This window comes from Schistocerca gregaria, chromosome 3 (genome assembly GCF_023897955.1).
Source record: "Schistocerca gregaria isolate iqSchGreg1 chromosome 3, iqSchGreg1.2, whole genome shotgun sequence".
In the NCBI taxonomy this organism is placed as follows: domain Eukaryota; kingdom Metazoa; phylum Arthropoda; class Insecta; order Orthoptera; family Acrididae; genus Schistocerca; species Schistocerca gregaria.
The window spans coordinates 812,728,320-812,751,076 of record NC_064922.1 but is presented as its reverse complement, the minus strand read 5'-3'; positions in this window follow the sequence as shown (position 1 = coordinate 812,751,076).

Here is a 22,757-nt window from a genome sequence, read left to right as displayed (position 1 = left end):
TTATGTATTCGGGGTGGCCTGTCTTTGCTGCCCTGCCTTCTACACAGTTAATTACTTAGTTTCATGTTCCACTGATCAATCCACATGGTAACCTTTATGATGAGGAATGTGTCAAGTGCATAAGAAATTTACACATAACTGAAGGTTTGCTTTTTTTTCCCAACCTTAAAATTTTGACTACCAACCTCCTTCCCTTAAATGGCACAAAATGTATATATAATACCTATAGATTTATGTATTCCTTTTGAAGATTACGTTTATGGTATAGAAGGAGTTGTCAAAGAGATATGACTTCAGTTTATTTTTAAAACTGTTACAGCTATCGATCAGGCATTTTATCTGGTAACATATCAAAAGTTTAAAAGCCGCGTATTTTAGCCCTTTCTGAGCCAACGGTAGGTTAAGTAGAGGAGAGTGTAAGTCTCGCTTTCTTCTGGTGTTATAACCGTGAATGTCACTGTTGTTTTTAAACTGGTCCATGTTGTTGAGAAAAATTTCGTTACTAAGTAAATGTACTGTGAGGCTGTTGTAAGAATTTCTAAGCTTCTAAAGACATGCCTACAAGATGTGCGACTATGAGCATCACACATTATTCTAACCACTTTCTATTAAGCAGTTAATACTTATCGCATAACTGTTGAGCTACCACAAAACATTATTGCGTATGACATCAGAGAGTGAAAGTATGCAAAGCATATCAGACAGCTAATGTGTATACTCTCAAAATTAGCTATCGCTAACATATACTGTGTTAAAACATTATGAATTACCTTGAAGAAAACGATTTACTGATACAAATTCAGCACGGATTCAGAAAATATCGTTCTTGTGAAACACAACTAGCTCTTTAGATTCATGAAGTAACGAGTGCTAAAGAGAGGGGATGTCAGATTGATACCATATTTTTATATTACCAGAAGGCTTTCGACACGGATCCTCACAAGCGACTTCTAACCAAACTGCGTGCCTATGGAATATCGCCTCAATTGTGTGACTGGATCCGTGATTTCCTGGTCAGAAAAGTCACAGCTGCACATTTTAGGGCGAAGAAGGAGTAACAATTATCCGGTTTTTTGTTTAGCAATATTTATGTCTTCCATGTAATTACTGCATCGAGGAATTCCATGACGCTAATAATATTAAATACAGGTAAACTAGCAGATTTTCTGTACATTCCAAGAAAAATAATGAAAAAGGCTGACAGAGCACGATATTGTATTGGTGTTTACAATCATTTACTAAAAAATTTGCTTAGATGTAGAGAAACAATGTAAGGTGAAACTTTGTACAGTACTTAAGCGGCGTATCAGCTCGGTCACTATGGTGTTTGGATTTAGTGTTGAAAGTTCAACTGTTTAAAAGCTATTGCTTTTCCGAGTAGTTTGAGAGTAAAGCATCTATATACTACGGTCTATAGAGTTTGACATGAGCTACAATTGTAAGTATGTACAGAGTATTTCTCAATGCTCACTCTAGGACTTCTACTTTTGTATACTGTTCTAGACGTATGATCTGGAATGAGTGGAGCACCGTCAGACCAAGAAATACTTAAGCGATCCTCTTGCAGCATTGCCAGGGTGGAATGTGACTGTATGCGATTAGGCTGAAAATAGCTTGAAGCAATTTAATTACTAATTGGTAAGTACTGTAACTTTAGTAATGCTTCTCAACGCAGTCGAACTTGTAATTATTAGTAACACTGCCACAAATTAAACTCAGCTACATGCTGGACGCATCAAAACGATTGTTAGCAGAGGTGTTGTTTGGTAGATGGGTCCCACGCGAGCATATTTTGCTACTAAACGTACGTTTCAAAACACTTCATAAGCTTACTTGCTTTTCTAAAATGTGGGGCAGGACTTACGCAGATTGGCTACATAAGGCGTAGGGTCTAAAGGAGTCAATGTAAACATCAATCGCTATTAGACTGTTGACACGCTATGGGCTCCGAAACTGATCTGTATGTAAACAAACCAACACGCACAAGCAGCAAAGGGATATTGTGTGTGCTACGAGGGTATAGAGTTTATCAGCAGCAGCTGCTTCACTCATTACGAGAAACACACAGCTCTCTACGTGCTTACGTAGGCAAACGTGGAGTACAGTAGTACAGTGTTGTTTTATGTTTCGCAGTTGCATACTCTATGTAGGTTTCAGACATTCGGACGACTATGACAAAACTGGAAGTAATAACGGCAGTTGTGTACAGAACTGTACAGTACACACACATGCTTCGCGGGTGCGTGGAAGACAAATCGAATGCAAGTGATGTTTCGCAGCAGGCATCATCCAGCCCATACCACGTTTGCAAGACTAGAACGGCATTCACGTGAAACGGTCAGCTTTCGTCCTAAAGGTCACCAAATTCGATGCCAGAGGACACACCACACAAGAAACTGAAGTATCTTTACGTCAGCGTTTTGCAAATCAGTCTCCCAGGAACTGTGGCCGAGAGGTTCTAGGCACTTCAATCCGGAACCGCGCGACCGCTACGGTCGCAGGTTCGAATCCTACCTCGGGCATGGATGTGTGTGATGTCCTTATGTCAGTTAAGTTGAAGTAGTTCTAAGTTCTAGGGGACTGATGACCTCAGATGTTACGTCGCATAGTTCTCAGAGCCATTTCAACCAATCTCCCTGGAGAATCAGAGCTAGCAGTCCATCTACAGCACACACCACAGGTATGAGCCATATCTGCAGTGGGACGCATTTTGCACGATGAACATCTTCATATCTACAAGGCTGATACGATGCGTCAGGATGACTTTCCTCGTCGTGCTTACTTTAGCTGATGGCTGCCCGAATAAAACACGCAGGATCCTTACTACCCAAGATGTAAACAGTTTTCTGATGAGTCCCGCTGAACCAAGGACAGCATGTTCAGCACCAGAAACGGTTATTAAAAATACAACTCCAAGACGCCTTGAACTGCACTTTGCGAAGAAACCAACTCTCAGAGATCTACTTCACGAAATTTTGATGGTGAATTTAGGAATTTTGATTGTTTAAACTCGAAAGAAACCGTTTTACTTTCAAAGTTAGCTACAGCAGCCACATCAGAGTTTGGTAGCGAAATCCAAAAGAACACAAATTTAAAAAACAAAAAAATCCCGTATACAATTTTGTGAACGATATCGAAACAGACTGTAATATGTTTCAGTTATAAATGAGCAGATAAATGAACTAGCAACCGGTCATGACTGAGCCGAAATATGAAGTCCTGCTGAATGTAAAAACAGTGTACATAGCTGGCAGCTCTCAGATTCGGAGCTCGAAGTGGTAGTGGGCCTTGCATCAATACCAAGCGAGTAACTTTTCTGTCATTTCTGGCCCATTTGGTTAAAAGAAAACCAAAGTAACAGCAAGACGTAGTATGGTACGAAGTATTGACCCATTTTGTTGTTATTACCAAACTGTGATCAATACTACTAGTCAAGATGGTATACAGGGTAATGACAAACAAAAGAAACACAATAATGAAAGTAGTGAATTTTGAAAGCGTGATCTGTGAAACGTGTTTACAGCTGTCTCCGGCGGTACGAACCGCTGCTATAATCGATTTCTTCGTGCGTCTAAAATGACTTTACACAGCTTAAAGCTATGAAATTCAAAGTTCCCTCGGTAGCATGACTCGCACCAATAACAAGCGAGCAGCTATGCTATGATTAATCTGCTCTCGGAATCTCGTTCTTGAGCTACAATTTACGCTGAAAGCCGTATACCACAACAAAATACGTAATTACGACTGATAGAAACACTGCCCACATTTGTAAACGCACAACCCTCCTAAAGATACGCTAAAACACATGCAATGATAACTGCGACAGAATAAAAGAAGGAAGATAGAGGTAGCAAATGGTAATGACTACTGTTAATGTGGAGTCAACAGCGTCTACGCAAACTGCAAACACACTTCCATGAAATTACATTTGTTTTTAAGAAAGCAAATGTTATGAAATGTGAGCCACAAGACAAACAGAAATTATTGTGGAAATTGTCTGAAGTGCTTTCAGTATTCACAGCAGAGTGCGCTTTGCATTGCCGTTTACTTTTTTATAGTCGATGCGTTGTGACGTCAGCTGCAGCGCGTTGATGCTGGCGGCATAAGTATTGTTATCCCATGAGTCATGACAATGTGTCAGATTTGCCTTCTAGGAATGTGATTCTCCAGGCGGTAATGTTATCCTCCAAATCATTCCTTTGGGCACAACTCATTTAGACGTAGGCACATCTGTACAAACCAAAGTTCGAATGTGGGCAATTGCTACGTTTATTACTCTCTCACACACTCACACACACACACACACACACACACACACACACACACACACACACAGAGACGCGCGCGGCACGTTCACGCGCGCACGTACGCTTCTATCATAAATATCCCGTGAATAATTTTACAAAACAGTAAAATTTATTTGTTTCACCGATCGCGAAACTACAGAATGTCCGCTTTTAGAAATCGGGATCATGAATTCACAGTTATCAGGCAGTGGCAATTCTTGATCACCTCTCACTCTATACAACTATGTCACACGTGAACAATGATTACCACTACCCAAGATTTGTGTGAAAGAAACGGTTCTCAGAGATCAAATTCGCATTATTTTGTACAGGTATTTCGATTATTTGAATCCAAAAGCTCCTGTTTTACTTCGAGACGCAAATAACGATGTCAGAGTTTGGTAACAAACATTACCAGAAGATATAACACGGAAACTCCCGTAAATAAGTTCGTAAATTGTTAAGGAAATGGCTACAAACTTGTTCAGCTATAACTGAAAGGGCCAAATAAATTCGCATTTGTTAATGAGAGTGCTGTAAAGTTGTGCCTTACTGAGTGTGAACACTGCCGTCAAAATCAGACTTTCCATCAGTAGGAGGCCTTGCAACGACAGCAAGTGAGCAACTTTGCTATGACGGATTGCCGCTCGGAATCTAATGAAGGACGCCGCAACTTATGCAAATTGGCATATACTACAACCACAACATATAAAACATATTACACATAAATAATAATACAACTTTCAAAAGAATACGTAACACACAGACAATAAAAAAAGACAGAGGTAGAAAACAGGAATAAGAACTGTTTTTGGTATGGCAACAGTGTCAACCTGAACTGTAATACACTTATCTGAAATTACATTTATTTCTAAAGAAAGTCGTTTTGAGGAAAATTTTGTCACAAAAAGATAAATTACATATAAAACTACATGAAATTCTTTGAGTATATACCAGAAGAGAGCACTTGGCACTGTAGTTTATCGCTCTGTAGATTGTGCATCGCGCATGAACAGCAGCTTGTTGGTAGAGTCCACGCAAAATACTATGGCTGGCAGATGCACAATTGGCAGTGGGGAGAGTGGTAGTGGTGGGGGCTATGGGCAGGAGGTGGAGGGGAAATGCCGAGCGCTGGAGGGGAAATACTGTTCTACACTGAATTTCACATTTTTTATAACTATAAAGTGTAGCCCCTCCACAGGCACATTTTTATGGTGACCATTCAAAAAGGTCTACCACTTCTCCTTTGGTTACTACGTAAAAATAATACCTATGAAAATTATGCACTTTATTTTTGCGTGACTTATTAACCATCTTTCAGAGAGGTGAATGGCTAATTTTGAGTAAAACGCACACATGTCTCTTGTTGCCATATTAAAATTTGATTCTATTGCCAAAACACAGCAGAGTTTACAAAAAGTCGCCTCAGTAACATGTTGTACAGATACACCTGCTAGAGAAATTTGAAACAGTGGTTTATTAAGTTTATTAAGCGAGAAACTGAGGAAAACTAAATTCAATAGCTTATGTAATAGCGCAAACTCGGTACCAAATAAACATGTAATGCCTTCAGCTATGTTGTACCCAAATGCATAGCATTCCTGTTTCACCAGCTATCGATGGCCCTCAAAGATGAAATTGTTCACTAAAATAGCCTCTAGTTAGTGGAATAACGCAGTAGATAATGAAGTTTTGCATAATAAACAAATGGCAAAATTCTCTCGTCTTTGTGTACTGCCTTTTGCCAAAATCTCTTTTCGGTATCTCAAATCATTTATGAGAAACAGGGTGACATTTTGTTTGTGCTCTTCATGGCTGCCGGATTTGATCGTCTACACGATATTTCGGCGATCCATCTTACCCCCATCTTCTGGTTCGATCGCTGAAAACACAACCACGCTGGAGCTATTAGGCAGTCTTGATCACCTCTCACTCAATTCAATCATGTCATATGTGATCAAGGATTGCCACTACCCAATATTTGTGTGAAAGATGGCGGCCAGATGGATCGTCAAAATATCCTGTAGTGAAGACGATCAAATCCGGCAGCATGCCCGTGAAGAGCATAAAGACGCCGGGAAAATCTACATCAGGTTGACAATTAGTGAACTATATGAATAAGGAATATAAAGTAGTTACAAACTACGGCGTACATACACTTTACTGAACACGTAAACGTCACTACAGATTTGGATATAGGCTGTGACATGTTCATTACGCCTGCCGTCATTGGCGATGAAGTGGAGCAGGCGAATAGCGAAATTGTGCACGACCCGCTGAAGTGTCGGAAAATCGATGATCTCCTCAATGGTTCTTTTCAGATCAGCTATAGCTTATCTGTTCACTTTCGGTAATGGGGATGAAATCATCTTCTGAAACATTCACGTGCGATTCGGCAGTCACCGTGCCATTAAAGAATATCGCTCCGATTATTCCATGACTGAACACTGCACACCACACAGTCACCCGTTGATTATGAAGAGACTTTTCGATTGTGAATAGGGGGTACTCAGTCCCCCAAAAGTGCCAAATTTGCTTACTAAAGAACCATTCCACATGAAAGGGGGCTTCATCGCTAAGCCAAACAATCCATATGGATACTAATTCCCATCATGCCCTGTGGCCAAATGTGCAGTTTGAACGTCCTAATGCAAAGCGTCAGGAGCTATGACGTTTTTATTTCATATAGTTCAACACTTGTCACCTTGTATGAGGAATGTTGTGGATACTGCACTCTGTTTTATCGCTGGCTCGGCACAATCACAAATGAGTGTGCGACATCAGATCAGTTTTGTTGAGATTGTTGACCGATTGCGATCTCCACCCAAGCCTAACGAAAGATTCGGTATGTTATTTAAATTTCATACACAGAAACATGTTACGTATGTAATACACACCAAACGCAAAATCGTAGAGAACTCTATTTTTCTTTACAGACTTTTTCGAATTTCTTGCAGTTTCTTACTTCCATGTAAATATTAGTATAACTATGACCATTAACGAAATGATGGTCACGTCATAACGAACCTGTCACAGACGTAACACAAAACTGTATTTTTTTACCCTTTTAAACAAACGAATGAACTCGCCCATTACTTTGGACGAAAATTGAACACTACGTATCAGCCACCTTCATCTGCATGGACTTTCTTTTTCTACTCGAGATGTAATTATTACGGATACCACAGTCATGAAACTACATGGACACATCCTCTTGATTAGCATAGCTCCACACGCAATAATATTAGCCTCCTCGGCGTTTATGTGATCACAAGCATGTATGACGCCACCGATGTTTTGTAGATCCAGTTTCGTACGTGCGCTGTTACAACGTTCCGCACACATATATCTGTTGTCAAAGGCCTGCACACAGTTTTAAAACAGTATAAAATCTGCTTTAATAAATCGATAGTGAATTTACAGTCTGTCATCTTTTAGCAATCAAGATCGCGAATTAACAATTTTGGTGAAAACAGTGCCACACCTCATAGATAGATTAAAAGCCTCCACGGCGGTAGTTAATGTTTTCACACCCACAGCAGTTCGTTAAGCTGCAAACAAAATAATTACTTCGAAAGTATATAAGTTTGTGCAGTTCGGTTAACTGCAAACAGTTCAGTTCTCACAATGACAACAATATTGCGATACATTTGCGCAAGCACTGTCACTGCTGTTTATAGAACTTTAAGAACCTACATCACGCCCTTCAGTTTTCTCAAACGATTTTACGGAAGCTATTTTGTAAAAAAAAAAAATCATTTTTGCGTTACTTGTAGTGTTGTATGTCAGGTTTGTGACGATGTGACTATGATTTTGTTAATGGTCATAATACTCACAGAGTCAAACGATTTGTTTCATAACGTCCACGTTAAAGATTAGTTTAAGCCATGACCAAAAAGACAAGAACGTGGCCATGAGTTTTAGTATGGTTCTGTCTAGCACGATTGCACAACATAAACCACACATACACCACTAAACTGCGGAACTTCTGTCTTGATTGTTCGATTACATCTATCGATATCGCTCTCGTACCGTAGCTAATGGAATAGCGTTGCATGTGGTATTTGGTTTCACACAACGCATTTCACAGAAGCATTACAGAGAAAATTCTAACACATACAGTCACTTTTAAGTTCACAATTATAAAACATTCTTCAAATAAATCAATAAAGTGAAACGTAGCAACATTTCATATTACAGATAAAAAAGAGATTCTAAACCATCAAAGATGTACGTACAGAGCTAATGAAGCAGGAGAAAAGAAAGAAGAAAAACAAAAATACATTATCTCTCAGAATTAGGGATATCATCACAGAAATAACGTACACTGCAACCTGTGTGTTATGTGCTATGAGTGGTATCATATCCTGCCGTATCAACTGACATGCATATCGGTGGTATAGAGATACATCACGTAAGTGGACTTATACTTCTGCTTTTAGATATGCAATTTTCCTGTTGTAGTAATTTACGTACATACCATTGTTCGTTCCTCTGCATCAGCCGCCATTGACGAGCGGTTATGCACCTGAATATCTGTAGGGCAAGTAAATATTTCAGGGGGACGCTCATGGTGTTTTCAAGATGACCTCGAATAAATATCTTAAAGCTGTGGAACATCATTCACGGTCTTTACAAACAACCATGTTTGGGTGGGACAAAATCCTTAGAGACTGAATATTCGAGGTCACCAACATCGCTTAGCTGACAGTGAATGGGGGGCCTAGTTCAGTGACCACGCCATGTTTTTGTATGTCCTGTCCATGTGTATTGATATACCCAATCATCTTGTCATCCTTACCTGGCTGATGGACGTGGTGCGTTTGGATGGTACACAAGCACACCTCGACGGTGTGGTACGTGGTCACTTGAATAAAGCTTTTGGCAACAGATATACTAGATGTGGGTATCGAATAATCAGGCCACCTCTCTCACTCGACCTGAGACATTGGATTTATTGTTTCCTGGGTACATGAATATCCAGGTGTACAGACACACGTAGAGTCACCACAAGACTTTGTGACACGAATATAATTAGCTGCTGGAGCCTACCGTAATATCGTAATATGCCGAAAACCTTTCCGATTGTTCGGCAAGACATGAACAGGTGACACACAAAATCTATCGAAGGTAGTGGCGGGCACATTTAGCACCGTCTGTAAGTGAATTAAACTAGCGTTTACTGGCAATAATGTGTATTGCCTTATTTACTCAGCGTGTTTCAAACAGCCTACGTCCTTTTTCACATTTCAGAGACGCTATCACGCAAACGAAGTGTTTTCGAACATGAGTAAGTAACACAGTATGCCCCTATGGTACCAACATCGCAGTCACCGCTAATTGTATGATATGTTTAGATAAGTAAAGCAGTCGTCAGTCTGATGATTATCTTGAACACCACAGTGTTTTATTAGGCACCGTCCGTTAGCGACGGTAGGCCGTTGCCTTACTCCGACCTGTGAACTGATACACCCCGCCAGTTAAGTGGGAGCATTTCTCTTAACAGCAAACACTGCCAGAGGTGAAAGAATTGGTAAGTGACAGGTAAAAATCCTTTGCGTTACCGAGGAGAGCTTAACCCGAGATATTTTTCGCTACCTCGCTATGTCGTCTGTCGCTCTTTGCCAATGACAGCTTTCAAACCTAAATCTATATACGTCAGCAAACCGACTTACGGTTTCTGCCGGTTGGCATCTTGTTATATAACTAGTTCTTCTAGTTCTTTCCTTTCCTGGTCCACTTTCAGATTGAGAAAAGGAGAAACGACTGTTACATTCCTCCGTATAAGCCTTAATTTATCGTTTGTTACCTTCGTGGCCCCTACGCGAATTGTAAGTTGGCGGTAGTAGAATCTTTCTGCACTCAGCTTCATATCCTGGTTCCCAAAAAGCTTCTCAGTAGTGTTCCTCGTACAGTCGCTTTCCCTTCTGGGTTTCTCATTTAAGTTCCCCGTGCACTTTTGTAACACTTGCATTTTGTTTGAACCCACTGGTAACGAATCTATCATCCGACCTTTTGATAGCTTTGAAGTCTTCGTCTTGAGGTTGTGGGGCAAAGAGGTGGGGACAAAGGAGCGAAAAACTTGAGGAGCTGGGAAAGACTTGCGGACGCGTTGCCAAAGGGCTGCATATATACAGGGTTTTAAGGATGGGGAGGAGATTATAGGACAGAAGCGGTGGAAACATTTGGGTGGTGGGTGTGGGTGAGGTGGCAGTATGGTACCGTCGGTTGAGATCGGGATAGTTTCAAAAGCAGAGAATGTGTTGTAAGGATAACTCCCATTTGCGAGGTTCTGAAAAGCAGGTGGTGTAGGGAAGGATCCAAATGGATCGGGTAGTGAAGCAGCCATTGAAATAAAGTGTGTGTTCAGCCACATGTTATGCCACAGGATGGTCTACTTTGCTCTTGACCACAGGTTGACGGTGGCAGTTCATCCTGGCGGATAGCTGGTTGGTAGTCATACCAATATAAAAAAAAAAAGTGCAATGATTACAGCAGAGTAGCTAAGTGACATGGATTATTTCACAGGTGGCCCAACCCCTGATGGGCTAGGATAAACCTGTAACAGGACTGGAATAAGAAGCGCTGGGTGGGTGGACTAGGCAGGTTTTGCACCTGGATCTCACACAGGGGTACGATCCTTGTGCCTAGGAGTTGTTAACTCTATGTCACTTACTAGTCACATAGTTCTGCAGACCACCACATATGGTTCGTTAAAACTGTGCTCACAATTCCTGTACGTACATCATACTGTAAATAAGTGGTTTGCATTCGCTGTTAAAGTGAAATGATAACAACTGCTTATCTGCTCTTTGTAGCAGAAACACTTTCCTAGCCTTCTTAACTGATTTACTAACTTTCTCAACCACAGCTGCCATAACGACAGCACGATCCCTAATCCCCGTCTCTACATTGACGTTGTCGATAAGTTCCGGCCTATTTGTGGCTACAAGGGCTGAGATACTTCCACTGCGTGTGGACTGTCAAACTAGTTGCCAAAGAAAGTTAGCAGAAAACGTCTTCAAAACTACTTCACAAGACTGTCTGACTGTACCCCTCGCTGTGAATCCATAGACGTCCCAGTCCATAGACGGGAGCTTAAAGTATCTTCGAACCACAACTGCATCATCTGGATGTTTACACGCTACTGACCGCAGACTTTCATTGAAAGACACCAGCACTGTCACAGCGGAATCGGGTGAATGGGGAAATAATCCAGATACTAATTTGGTTACCCCTTGTCTTGCTACAGGCGACCAGGTAACTTCAATGTCACAACCTCGACATGAATAGAGACAATTCTTTTGTCTACTGCAATGAACAGTTCTTTCCTATGGCGTCTAATTTGTGTTTCCGAAGTGCGTTCCATGACTTGCTAATCATCTCTTACTTTCTACGTCAGGTTTCTGCGAGGTCCCGGTTCCAAGAATAACTTGAGAGCTAGAGTTTTGCTGAAGGGCAGTATACTCGGGAATTTTGTTACGAACACTACGAAAATTTAATGTTAACATTTGGCAGTCGAAGTGTCTTTACTCTGCGCGCAGTATGACTTTCCGTTCGGCATATCGACTGGCGAGTGTTCGTCAGAGTACCTGAAACTACCTCCTATCCTAAAATGCACGTGCTCTCCACAAGTACGCTGCTACTGGAGCAGCTGCTTCCTTTGTGTAGTGAACCCCTAACCCATTAAGTTAAATTCTACAAATTCCCACCAGACAAATCATGTCTAGAAGTCTGCAACGAAGAGACCGTCACAGAGTCAACGAAAGCTTTAGTTAGACCCTCCACGTGGTTCCAAACCAAAGGACTCCTATCACCACTGGGAACAATGCTGCAAATTGCGAGCTCTGTTCGCGCGTGAAACAGCAGCCTTCACCAATCCGTCAACTGTGTCTCTGAAATGAGGATGGCCTCAGATCCAATGCGACAGGCGCCTTCGATGCCGACATGACCACAACTGCAAACGGCTGGGCGCTTCACTCTCGATAGCCACAGGCAAGACCGCCACCACATTTTTCATGAGCCCCATCGGCAGGTACACAGAGTGCACAATGGTTTTCGTCCCAGCCTTGAACGCTATCTACTTAAGTAGCACCACAGCGTACCTAACATTTGAGTTTCAAGGAAGTAGCAAACCTCCGCCCCCGCGCGCATGCTCGGACGCTGCTGCAGCAACTGTGACATATTAACTCACAGGATGAATAGGAGGAGCCCGACCGTAAGCCTCCATGGTCGTCTCGAACGATGTGAACGTGTTCGCGGTCGCGTTCGCGCTTCCCGAGCACGGGGTCCCGGGTTCGATTCCCGGCGGCTCAAGGATTTTCACCTGCCTCGAGATGACTGGGTGTTTGTGTTGTCCTCATCATTTCATCATCATTCCGGAAAGTGGCGAGGTTGGTCTGAGCAAAGGTTGGGAAATTTCACGGGCGCTGATAACCCCACAAACCGAACATCATTATCATCATCATCATCATCATCATCGCTAAAGTGTTACCATTACCACCGGCCACTTACCCTGCTGCGCGAGTGGAACCAACGCGTCTGGCGCACTAGGAAGTGCCTCGGTAGTAGAGCCCGTGGGCGAAAGAAGCGACACCTGAAGTGTCAAATGCGAAGCGCCAATTTCTCCGCCACCGCTGTACCCCGAGGCAGCAGCTTGAATGTGCCAAACAGTGAAAATCGCATTCAGCTTTGCACGAGCAGCAGCTATCTCATCCTGCGCTTACACAGCATGCGCACGTCCTTCCCATTCTAGCGCGTCCCAGTGAGGAAGTACACTGTAAAATCAGACACAAACCTCGACACGAACTTGCTGCCCTCCTGATGTGCCACCGACGAACGACGATGCCTTAACGAGCTGTGTATCTGGCTATTTAGGACAACGAAAAACGCGCTACAGACTGGCTGAATTTAGAATTACAGTCAAAAACGCCAAATTGAACGTCTTAAATAGAAAAAAACGCACATGAAATTTAAGAAATGTGCTAGCTGTAAGACAAAAAACAACCTAAAGCTTAACTTGCCCCTCTGGGCTTGTGAGAAGGTGAGAGTAGAGGGCGTAACTAACTAGCTTAAAATAAAGGTCTTCGACACAAAAGAAATGAGCAGTTGTTGCGCTGCAGACTGAATAAATTTACACGTACATACCCGGAGATCAATCCTCATGATCAGGAATACGAGCACGAAACTTAAGAAATATTCTACTACGAAAATATAGGAAAAGCAAAATATGTATCTTGTCGCTCACGAGATGTAAACTAGTGGCCGAGAAGTTCATACTTTTTTCCTTTCTTTTTAATTTCAAATGGATGCTGGTAGCCTGAGCTAACACTCTGAGCTACCGTGCCAACCACCACTGTGCTCTTGAGCTACAACTTGAATATTATCAGTCTATCGTCACCCTTTGAGTGTATTTGGTCAACGTTAATTACTCTGACAGTCTGACAGTTTATTGATTGCAGCTGGTAATAAACGTATATCGCAGATTAGTAAGTGGCACGGTGTCTACTTGATCAGTAGAATAGCTTCCACTAAATATTTTTCTAAATATTAAATATTGTGCTTATGCCCATCATATCGATTAAGAGAACGAACGTTCTGTCATAAAATGCCTACATTGTTATGTACTCCTTGTTGCCAACAGAAGTTCGCTTTAAGTTGGTGGATAGTTACAATCAGTCTCTAGTCATCAGATTTATGATCGGACTTGCCATTTATTTTCAGCAGTTAAGAATGGGTGTCTGGTGTGAACAGTATTGCACTTATTCTCGATAATCATACGCATGTAGGATTTCCCAATACTGAAACAAATATAAGAACTCTGCTTACGTTAGAATCAATGATTAAAAGTGTACGGAATACTTGACACCACTCGTACATCACAAAAAGAGAATATCCATTTTATATTTTCAGATACAAGAAGGATTTTTACTATTTTTTACTTTCAGATTGCAATACAATAACTGATGAATACTACGCAAGAATTCCAGACCATCTGTATACAACAATTTCTCCAGAGTCCACGATGAGTGTAAAAATTTTATCTTTTACCCAAGGAATGTACAAGTATGTCCTCAACGCTTCAGCCACATTTACCTATAGGTTTCACTTCAAATCAAACTTTTATAATCCATATAGCTGGTAGGCAATTTTTTATTCAAGAAGCATTGAGTTTATTCGATAAACTTAACATGCATTGGTTTTTAATTTTTTATCTTAATATCGAGTCCTCATTACTTTTCTTGTAGATCAATCAGGGCTTTGTGCTCATAACTTTTATACTTTTGGATCCATTGTCATATTTGCAATGATGATCAAGGCGCCAAACTATAAAATTTTCTTAGAAAGTCATGCACCACGGTAGTTTTCTTGAATGAATGTTTCCCACGCAATGAAAATACACTCACGAATGAATGATGTTTTATCTATACACTATTTTACCACGTTATCCTCTTCCAGTTCTACGGCCTTTCTCCTGAGAGACATAGCGTTTTTTGTGCCATACCGGTACCTATTATTACGCTGGCAACGAGTCCATTTCTTCGCTGCACAAGTGGTGAACCCAGGTTACATCACATGTTACAATCTGGGACAAGAGGACCTCCACCTAAGCTTCAAAAGATTTCTACAACTCTGGAGAAATCCCTTTCTTTCAGAGTAAGACAGAGTAAGACTGCCCGGAACTCATTTTGCATACACATTTGTGTAGCCAAGAGCAGCCACACTTCCGTTGCAGATTTGAAAGCAGTATCCTAACTGAGTGGATTTAATGGTCAGTCTTCGCGCAAGGGAACATCAGCGCGCTGCAACACGTCAGGTGTGGCAGCCGTCACAGTCTCCCCTTTCGCTGTAAATCGTGGAGCACCATCTTCCGATGACCCTCCTTCCGTGCCCAGCGACAAGCTGTATTATTGTCGACTGCAAGAAGGCCATATGAGTATGTGTCACACAAATGTGAATATTCAACACAGTTTTTCTCTCCGCAGTGAGAAATTCAGTGATACGAAGCTTGGAACGTATATCACTTGCAGGTGCCATTTTGAAACACCGCTGCAGCTTCGCTATCTGTCGGAAGAATTGAAAATTTTTCGCGTGCACTCAGAAAACTCCAAATAATTCATAGATAACGTTTTACAATCGCAATAATGATATCGTCTGAAGATTAACATCTCATTTCTATAAATAATTTAATAATATTTATGATACATTAACTATAAATTATTTATAAATCAACACAGATCGAGACAAGTAAAATAAACACAAAAATTTCGATAACCCACAAAAAGTGGGACACTACTTCTTGGTAACCCTCGTGTAAAAGCATATACAAACTGAGGGATAAAGTTCAATTTTACATACAATAGTTTGCATCAAACTTATCTCAAAACAAGTTGATTTTCTAGTGTTACAACCAAATTTATGTATGATTACATGTATAGTGTATATACATATATATGTATAAAATAATATTTTATCTAACTGTTCACTAACACCAGTTCATTTAGATAAAAATCTGCTATACTGCTGCAAATTTTTTCTTTATTGGTCTTCCTCAAGTGTGTATAGTGTATCCACAGTAACCTCATAAGCCATACAGAAAAATATATGTAAATAAGCTCTCGGCATATGTGTCACTGTTAGGGTGTACAACAAAATCTGAAAATCTTATTTAGCGAAACATGCCAGGTTACAGACTAGTTTCTGAGTAACCCTTGGTACACTCCAGGCAATAGCAGTTTAGATAACTATTTAGTTTAATTCCCAATTTTGGATACCATTTTATTGTTAATGTTTAGTACTTCGTTGTTTGAAATGTGTCCTCATTCATGTTAACCGTCCCATACAATTCACTACTAGGATGGTAAACTTCTTCTTGAGAATCAATCGTATGTAGTCATCGTTCTGTTAATGTAGAATACTAGGATGGTCACTAAAGATAGAAAGAAGTGCATGGATCATTCATCACTGGAAGATATAGCAATCATACACTGGGCTTCCATATATTCATGTGTTAATAAAATTATTAGTAATCATGTCTACCCACCTGGCAAAAAACAGTAGGTATGCAGAATTGTCTCATCAACGTTTTGGCTTAAAGATTCTGAGTGCTACAGGTGATGTGACACACTATTATAAAAACAAATTTGAAGTTTGCAGCAACAGTTGTTAGCTTTATCATCAAATGTAATCAAACAACATCCCCTGTTTGTGGAGGATCGATCATGAAAATTAGATTATGTAACTTTCAATTCAGTATTCTAATGCGAAGGAATAGTTCCAGTAACTGTTATTGTAACAGGTATGTAGTGATGTGATGTCCCCTGACTATGGTAGAAGGATCATGGAAAAAAGATTGCAGCATAAAGTTTTCTAGCTTTGTTTCTAGTGAGAAAGTACATTTCCTGCAGTTATTACTATGAAATTCTCCAGAAATATATTGTAAATAGTTTTGCTTTATAATTTGTCTTCTTAGGCTCATCAAACAATAGTCATTAAATTTAGAAATCTTTTATAACCACCTGCATTAATTCATTAATTCTTCATATTTTCCACTACAAATTGAATAACTTGTTTGTGAGTTTTAGAATGTGCAGTAATGGAATTTTTTCCCTCATATGTAATGAAATTATTGGTCCATATTACATTTAATATCAAGTTTCTTTTATTTGCTTCCAACATGCTGAATTACACATCACACTATACACGTAGATGTTCTCTGGTGAAATAGCAAATGTTATGGCAGGTGCCATTGCACATTGCTCATAAAATCTAACTGAAATCCAGAAGTATCAACATATAGCTCTGTGTCATTTGTCACTGTATTGGTAAATGGTCAAATGAATCTGCTGAAGCACATTCTGTATTTTTCAAACAAAGGTTTAGGTGGAGGTTCAAGAGTCACTTCACTTATGAATGTTAATTTCAAGTTTTCAGTTACAGTGTTAGACCTTTGAATGTGATGTATGGAGTATAATATTTTCGAAATTAATATACTGTATGAACTAAATATATTGGAAAAGGCTGGCTAGGTGGTTAATGACTAAACACAAAATCAATAAAAAAATCCAAACATTCCTTTCCATTGTTATAGATAAAAATACATGCTATCTGAATTCCAAGAATAACAGAACATGTACAGTTGTGTTGTATGTAAAAATTCCTGTTGAGATGTAATTTACAAATAAATATGCTTTCCAGACATGCAATTGCATTTGAATTTCTTAGTCATTTCTTATGTTGTTGAGAGCAGTTACATGATTAAGTAGAAGGCAGCAAGACATTTACTGAACACACGGCCAATTATATCAACTAACTGGTCTTTACAATAATAACAATATAATGAAGTATAGCTTTTTATACTCTTGGGCTATTGCTTGCCAACGACTGAGGGTCTATGTGTGCAAGACATCGCTTTCGAAGGTATGTGAGTACTGTAAAGTAAATTTTGAAAATTTTTACCAACGAAGATTTGTAACGATGGAAATGTTTGAGATATCATCATGGTATTTTGAAGTTTCACAAAATTGCATGGGTACTGCCAATGCTGAAAAAAAAGAAATTTTATTATGAGAGTAGGTTTCGAATGACAAGGTAATGAAAATTGCCAGAGACTCTATTTACCACTGTCTGATCGCTTATCTATTGTGGAAGCAGCTTTATATTATGATGAAAGGGCTAGCTATACGTGATATGTCATAATGATGTACCAGCCACATCTCACTCAATGGGCTCACTGCATTTAACATAGGATAATTGGGGTATAATTGGAGTATTCTATGCAAGTTGGTTTTTCTGTGTTGCAAAAAGGTTTTTACTGATCTCTAAAGAGAGCAATAAATCAAAAACCCTTGAAGATTTGGTGTGCACACATCACATGTTAGTTAAACGTCCCATACTGTCTACAATTAGGCATTGAAATGTCAAAAATGTGTTCCTTTATCTTCTGCATCAAACCAGTCTCTGGACTGGAGACCACAACAACAACAAACCTTAATTTATTTTTCAGTCCTTTCTCTTAGAGTGAGTATTCTCCTCAGATTGCATCTACCTAGTTGATATGGCGTTATATTGCATGAGAAATACAGACTGGGAGAGCTGCCAAACCGTTAGTCAGCTGATGGCTAACTCCCCTTTGGTTATCATGACACACCTCCTTTGCAAATAATATGTGCATGTATAAGACCACAGCGGTGCTCAGACTGCCAATAAAGTTTATGTAAACTTACCTTCTTCCATTTAAATAGAAATAACTGACTGGTTACAGCTCTTTATTTTAACTCTTTACCCACCTATGATACTTAACGCGTTATTAGCCACATTTTAGAATGAGATAACCAGTATATTCAGTGAGGTACTCTACACTAAATAAAAACACAATATACCAATGTCTACTAATTATTTTGTATGTAATTTCACATACAGAAAGTAAATTATTAAACTATTGATGTTAATTGTATTTTTGACCATTTTCAACTATTAGTTTTCTGATTTTTATGAGGCTGCCACCCAAGATTTCGTCTCTTGCGCAGGCATCTTCATCTCAGATTTGTTTTTTATCCTTTCTTGCGTTTTCATAACAAAAAACCCAAGCTACTGAAATTATATTTCCATGCAGAATTTTGCTTATCAAAAAGTTCAGTAAAGTAGTTATCCTGTCACTGGATTCAAATACTGCAACTGTTCATATATGTGTTAAACTGTACCTCTTGAGGAGCAAATGAAAAAAATCTATGTTTGACACCATTACACTGCAACTGATAGTGCTAAGGTGTTCCTGACATTTATGAATTTAAAAATATTCTTTTGTGAATATTTTGAGTAGTTATAATGTAGGGAAGTGCCTAAACAGAATCCAAATTTTAGTTATGATTTTAGAAAAATTAATATATTAAAAAATACATTTTAAAAGCACTTAATATTTACTTTATAACGTTATGCACCACTTACTCTTATCACGTATAGTTAAAATTTACTGAAAAAAAGTTCTTTTATAAAATTTTAAGCCTAGTGAAGTTGAAAAATAGTGGTCATAACAATATCTTTGTGAAAAACCGAATAACACCAAATAAATGGGAGAAAAGTATTAAATAAGAGAAAAATAATTTGTCCAAAGCAGAAGCTTAATATATCCTCAAGAAGGTTATAGAATTTCCATGTATTTTCTTTGCTAAACCAAGCGCGCTTTGATCCAGTTTGCTTTGCATCCCACATTTTACTTCTGTATCGTTTATGAGAACGACTGACTCACTTTACCCCAGCCATGTCTTTGAATTGCTGTTCACCGTTATTTATTTCTACAAACTGCCGGCCGTTCATCACAAGTCGTTACCAGTACGTCCACGGTGAAGAAGATTCCACAGCAAGACAACTGTGAAGCAGATCATCTTGAAGATCTTTACCCAGAACTCTAGGTCGGTCTCTTCTCTGTTTTACTGTTTCCTTAGTCTACCGTACTACATACTGGACTACCTCATAACTGTTGTTTTGGAACATCAAACTGTTCACTGGCCCTCCTCCTCCAACTTATGTTCGTTCTGGGTGAACAGATTTAGTGGTTTTAGACGGAATCCACTTCCTCATTATCCTGCTATAGTTTTATGCATGGCCATCACTAGAAAACTGTAGTGTTTACTAATATTGTGAACATGGAAAAGTAACTGGTGCAGTTTAACCAGCTAAAGGAGGTCTAGTTTAGGCGACAGTAACCTACATATTGTTTAGCCAACAAATTTTGAACCAAATATGTAAATGTAACGATTTGTTTGTAAACTTGCTGCATATCGTACTTATCAAGGATATGTATACGTTGAAAGACATGTTGGCCAATATCTAGGTGATGTAACGAAAGATTTTGAGCAGTACAAAAAGTCTTTTGTCAAAACATGAAATGGGACACCAGTAATAACCAAGTGAGGCGTTTCGCTATAGATTGGTGGGAGCCTAAACTTCAATTTACACTTGGTCCAAGAGAATACAGAGCCAAAAGACGAACGGTCCTCTTTATTGGAAGGTGGAGTGTCCCGTTTAGAGCACTGTCCTGTACGTTTATATTGTAGCGATCGTTAACTGACCTAGATATCCAGCTTGCCATTCTGAACGTTTCCTTCTGCATGTAATTAACGTTTTTCTTAACCCGACTTGTGACGATACCCCTACTTTTATTCTGCAGGTGACGTCGGTGCCCGCTATCTTGGAGATATGGAAGGGGCTTCCATGTGGGCTCCAGACCCCGCCGGCCGTTCCTCCACAGCCCTTGGAGCAGCGGCAGCCTGTGTTGCACTCAACTTGGAAACTCGAGATGATGCGAACTGACATGATGTCATTCATCAGATACAACTTTGTGACCTTTCTTTGTCAATCGTCTTCATGTAAATGCACCATTATTTGTAACGTTCTGTGAATTAATTGCCGACGAAATCATATAAATCCTTATTGAGAAGAAACCAATAAAGAAAATGCTCTAGTGGTGCTAAGATCATAGATACTATTCATTTCAAGTACAGCAGTGAAAACAGTACACTCAGGCAATTCGAAGCCCATACCTACGTAAGAATCAGTAACCATAACACAAATTGGAGGAACTAAGATCCATTTCACTTTTTTGTACCTGAAATGTATACATTCAGGTAAAAAATCTGAAGTTTACTTCCACAGATTTATTTGCTGTGAAGTTGATAAAAAGCTGAGCAGTAAGAAAGTTGTCTCCCTCAGGATATTTACTTTTGAGGGAATCAATGTACACGATAATAAATAGCTTGAAATTGTAGCAATTTAGAAGTTTCTTAGGAGTAAGAAAGGTAGTCTTTCTGAGATGGAACAAACTACTAAGTAGCCGTTTGAGTCTTGTTAGCGCTATTAGGACTAAGTAGGTCGATAAAACTCACCCTCCATCAGTGTCTGTAGCGTTGTATGGGTAATCCACCCTATCAATGCTTTCGTAGTCTCCACGGAATTTGGTATGCCTAAGATATCAGTTCTGGGATTCTCTTTAAGTCTAAATAAAAGTACTTAATCAGTCATTACAATGAAGGCAAAATGAAAGTTGTCAGCTCTCCTACTTATATCGTGTGGGAGTTTCAGTTTAATCAATGTCTCACTATACAAAGTGATTCATGACTATTCTTTCTCACAAATTACGAAAATAGTCCTCGAAGTGCTTATCCACTCTCATTTCGGACTGCAACGAAAGCTGTCAGTATGCCTTCATAACGAGATATCACTGTTAGATACGAGAACTAATGGTGAACCGTTTTGACACTTGCCAAATGGCATGCAACCGCTAAATAGAAAAGCTCAAGGCATTGATACAATGAAGTTTATAATTGCATCTAAGCATGTTCAGTTTTATGAATCCAAGTAAAAACTGTCTGTAAATCAATCATTATATGCTTCAGCGCTACCCTTGCCCAAGGCATTTCGTCAGTGAAACAATACTTGGTTTAAGTGTCTGCCATGTTGTGAACCTTTCTTCAAATTCAGACTACCGACTACAAACAGGTAAGTAGACTTCAGTGGACGCTCTGTACATGCTATTACAGAAAAGACTGAGATCGTTACGTGCTACAGAATGTATTAAATTGAATGCTACAGTATGGTCCAACTTTATCCACTCATTTGTTAAACTACCGTTGACGTTTATTTTACTGTTGCTTCTTTACGAGCAGCACAGTTTAAGCCACCAGAGAACTAAAAGCAGATGTGTGCTACATTCACTGTGAAGTGTCTCCCTTATTTGTACTCAAAATATTAATGGCAAGAGAATCAGAGAGAGGCATTAGATGTAGCTGAGAATGTGTCGGAACTATTACGTCACCAAGTTAATTTTGTAATTTCCAAAACTGTACACATGTATAACGATGTGATGTACTGGTTGAGGTCGATAGTGCAGTAACTCCTTATAGTGCTTACAGTCATACAAACATCAGCAATCGTAATACAGTAATTTGTGAAATTCGTTGATTGTACATGGAGATCAGATTCAAGGATCTGATAGACACAGTATACTGTTGTAATACTAATGCCACTAAACGTGAAAAGTTGTTCCTGATGGCGACATTGCGCTACGCCTAAGCATTAAAGAAAGACAAAAGTAAAAGTTACCAAAAGGGAAACAGTTTATCTCAGCCTGATCGTCAAGCCTTTGGTGTTTCCAGTACTCACGCCGAAAGGAAATAATTGCATTCCCTCATGTCACACATCAAAGGAGTTCATAAGAACGATTATCGTATAATAAATAGTAGGAGTGCATTGGAAGTTGTCAGATAGAACGAGGGCGCCTAGAGGCATCGTGAATGAAGAGAAGAGAGTAGATATGGAAGTAAAGGTAGTTTCAGTACGAATTAGATAAAGCACTGAGTGAATGAACAATGTAGCTGCTGTGAAGCCTAAAGAATCAGTGATAACTGCTAAGTTGTTAGTAATGGTTCATAAACCCTGTTATGCAGTACCACAAATTTATAACAGCAAAACGGA